The sequence below is a fragment of the Syngnathus leptorhynchus genome, unplaced genomic scaffold (genome assembly GCF_054491065.1).
Source record: "Syngnathus leptorhynchus isolate UIUO unplaced genomic scaffold, UIUO_Slep HiC_scaffold_58, whole genome shotgun sequence".
Classification (NCBI taxonomy): domain Eukaryota; kingdom Metazoa; phylum Chordata; class Actinopteri; order Syngnathiformes; family Syngnathidae; genus Syngnathus; species Syngnathus leptorhynchus.
Genome location: NW_028232025.1, coordinates 302,239 through 306,435, shown reverse-complemented (window position 1 = coordinate 306,435; position 4,197 = coordinate 302,239).

The window sequence follows — 4,197 nt, the reverse complement described above, 5'->3', positions numbered from 1 at the left end:
TTTCTGAAATGCCGCTCTCCCGTCACTCTGGTTAAAGTGTTATGAAAAAAAAGGCTGTTGGGGGCTAGGGAGTATCGAGTTGATCATTATACATGAAGAAATAACCAATTTCATCGTTTGGTTTATGTTTTACACGCGTTTTAAATTTTATTGCCGAAATCGCTTTTTCTCGCCGAGATAAGCACGTTTTCTGAAATGCCGCTCTCCCGTCACTCTGGTTAAAGTGTTATGAAAAAAAAGGCTGTTGGGGGCTAGGGAGTATCGAGTTGATCATTATACATGAAGAAATAACCAATTTCATCGTTTGGTTTATGTTTTACACGCGTTTTAAATTTTATTGCCGAAATCGCTTTTTCTCGCCGAGATAAGCACGTTTTCTGAAATGCCGCTCTCCCGTCACTCTGGTTAAAGTGTTATGAAAAAAAAGGCTGTTGGGGGCTAGGGAGTATCGAGTTGATCATTATACATGAAGAAATAACCAATTTCATCGTTTGGTTTATGTTTTACACGCGTTTTAAATTTTATTGCCGAAATCGCTTTTTCTCGCCGAGATAAGCACGTTTTCTGAAATGCCGCTCTCCCGTCACTCTGGTTAAAGTGTTATGAAAAAAAAGGCTGTTGGGGGCTAGGGAGTATCGAGTTGATCATTATACATGAAGAAATAACCAATTTCATCGTTTGGTTTATGTTTTACACGCGTTTTAAATTTTATTGCCGAAATCGCTTTTTCTCGCCGAGATAAGCACGTTTTCTGAAATGCCGCTCTCCCGTCACTCTGGTTAAAGTGTTATGAAAAAAAAGGCTGTTGGGGGCTAGGGAGTATCGAGTTGATCATTATACATGAAGAAATAACCAATTTCATCGTTTGGTTTATGTTTTACACGCGTTTTAAATTTTATTGCCGAAATCGCTTTTTCTCGCCGAGATAAGCACGTTTTCTGAAATGCCGCTCTCCCGTCACTCTGGTTAAAGTGTTATGAAAAAAAAGGCTGTTGGGGGCTAGGGAGTATCGAGTTGATCATTATACATGAAGAAATAACCAATTTCATCGTTTGGTTTATGTTTTACACGCGTTTTAAATTTTATTGCCGAAATCGCTTTTTCTCGCCGAGATAAGCACGTTTTCTGAAATGCCGCTCTCCCGTCACTCTGGTTAAAGTGTTATGAAAAAAAAGGCTGTTGGGGGCTAGGGAGTATCGAGTTGATCATTATACATGAAGAAATAACCAATTTCATCGTTTGGTTTATGTTTTACACGCGTTTTAAATTTTATTGCCGAAATCGCTTTTTCTCGCCGAGATAAGCACGTTTTCTGAAATGCCGCTCTCCCGTCACTCTGGTTAAAGTGTTATGAAAAAAAAGGCTGTTGGGGGCTAGGGAGTATCGAGTTGATCATTATACATGAAGAAATAACCAATTTCATCGTTTGGTTTATGTTTTACACGCGTTTTAAATTTTATTGCCGAAATCGCTTTTTCTCGCCGAGATAAGCACGTTTTCTGAAATGCCGCTCTCCCGTCACTCTGGTTAAAGTGTTATGAAAAAAAAGGCTGTTGGGGGCTAGGGAGTATCGAGTTGATCATTATACATGAAGAAATAACCAATTTCATCGTTTGGTTTATGTTTTACACGCGTTTTAAATTTTATTGCCGAAATCGCTTTTTCTCGCCGAGATAAGCACGTTTTCTGAAATGCCGCTCTCCCGTCACTCTGGTTAAAGTGTTATGAAAAAAAAGGCTGTTGGGGGCTAGGGAGTATCGAGTTGATCATTATACATGAAGAAATAACCAATTTCATCGTTTGGTTTATGTTTTACACGCGTTTTAAATTTTATTGCCGAAATCGCTTTTTCTCGCCGAGATAAGCACGTTTTCTGAAATGCCGCTCTCCCGTCACTCTGGTTAAAGTGTTATGAAAAAAAAGGCTGTTGGGGGCTAGGGAGTATCGAGTTGATCATTATACATGAAGAAATAACCAATTTCATCGTTTGGTTTATGTTTTACACGCGTTTTAAATTTTATTGCCGAAATCGCTTTTTCTCGCCGAGATAAGCACGTTTTCTGAAATGCCGCTCTCCCGTCACTCTGGTTAAAGTGTTATGAAAAAAAAGGCTGTTGGGGGCTAGGGAGTATCGAGTTGATCATTATACATGAAGAAATAACCAATTTCATCGTTTGGTTTATGTTTTACACGCGTTTTAAATTTTATTGCCGAAATCGCTTTTTCTCGCCGAGATAAGCACGTTTTCTGAAATGCCGCTCTCCCGTCACTCTGGTTAAAGTGTTATGAAAAAAAAGGCTGTTGGGGGCTAGGGAGTATCGAGTTGATCATTATACATGAAGAAATAACCAATTTCATCGTTTGGTTTATGTTTTACACGCGTTTTAAATTTTATTGCCGAAATCGCTTTTTCTCGCCGAGATAAGCACGTTTTCTGAAATGCCGCTCTCCCGTCACTCTGGTTAAAGTGTTATGAAAAAAAAGGCTGTTGGGGGCTAGGGAGTATCGAGTTGATCATTATACATGAAGAAATAACCAATTTCATCGTTTGGTTTATGTTTTACACGCGTTTTAAATTTTATTGCCGAAATCGCTTTTTCTCGCCGAGATAAGCACGTTTTCTGAAATGCCGCTCTCCCGTCACTCTGGTTAAAGTGTTATGAAAAAAAAAGGCTGTTGGGGGCTAGGGAGTATCGAGTTGATCATTATACATGAAGAAATAACCAATTTCATCGTTTGGTTTATGTTTTACACGCGTTTTAAATTTTATTGCCGAAATCGCTTTTTCTCGCCGAGATAAGCACGTTTTCTGAAATGCCGCTCTCCCGTCACTCTGGTTAAAGTGTTATGAAAAAAAAGGCTGTTGGGGGCTAGGGAGTATCGAGTTGATCATTATACATGAAGAAATAACCAATTTCATCGTTTGGTTTATGTTTTACACGCGTTTTAAATTTTATTGCCGAAATCGCTTTTTCTCGCCGAGATAAGCACGTTTTCTGAAATGCCGCTCTCCTGTCACTCTGGTTAAAGTGTTATGAAAAAAAAGGCTGTTGGGGGCTAGGGAGTATCGAGTTGATCATTATATATGAAGAAATAACCAATTTCATCGTTTGGTTTATGTTTTACACGCGTTTTAAATTTTATTGCCGAAATCGCTTTTTCTCGCCGAGATAAGCACGTTTTCTGAAATGCCGCTCTCCCGTCACTCTGGTTAAAGTGTTATGAAAAAAAAGGCTGTTGGGGGCTAGGGAGTATCGAGTTGATCATTATACATGAAGAAATAACCAATTTCATCGTTTGGTTTATGTTTTACACGCGTTTTAAATTTTATTGCCGAAATCGCTTTTTCTCGCCGAGATAAGCACGTTTTCTGAAATGCCGCTCTCCCGTCACTCTGGTTAAAGTGTTATGAAAAAAAAGATTGTTGGGGGCTAGGGAGTATCGAGTTGATCATTATACATGAAGAAATAACCAATTTCATCGTTTGGTTTATGTTTTACACGCGTTTTAAATTTTATTGCCGAAATCGCTTTTTCTCGCCGAGATAAGCACGTTTTCTGAAATGCCGCTCTCCCGTCACTCTGGTTAAAGTGTTATGAAAAAAAAGGCTGTTGGGGGCTAGGGAGTATCGAGTTGATCATTATATATGAAGAAATAACCAATTTCATCGTTTGGTTTATGTTTTACACGCGTTTTAAATTTTATTGCCGAAATCGCTTTTTCTCGCCGAGATAAGCACGTTTTCTGAAATGCCGCTCTCCCGTCACTCTGGTTAAAGTGTTATGAAAAAAAAGGCTGTTGGGGGCTAGGGAGTATCGAGTTGATCATTATACATGAAGAAATAACCAATTTCATCGTTTGGTTTATGTTTTACACGCGTTTTAAATTTTATTGCCGAAATCGCTTTTTCTCGCCGAGATAAGCACGTTTTCTGAAATGCCGTTCTCCCGTCACTCTGGTTAAAGTGTTATGAAAAAAAAGGCTGTTGGGGGCTAGGGAGTATCGAGTTGATCATTATACATGAAGAAATAACCAATTTCATCGTTTGGTTTATGTTTTACACGCGTTTTAAGTTTTATTGCCGAAATCGCTTTTTCTCGCCGAGATAAGCACGTTTTCTGAAAAACCGCTCTCCCGTCACTCTGGTTAAAGTGTTATGAAAAAAAAGGCTGTTGGGGGCTAGGGAGTATCGAGTTG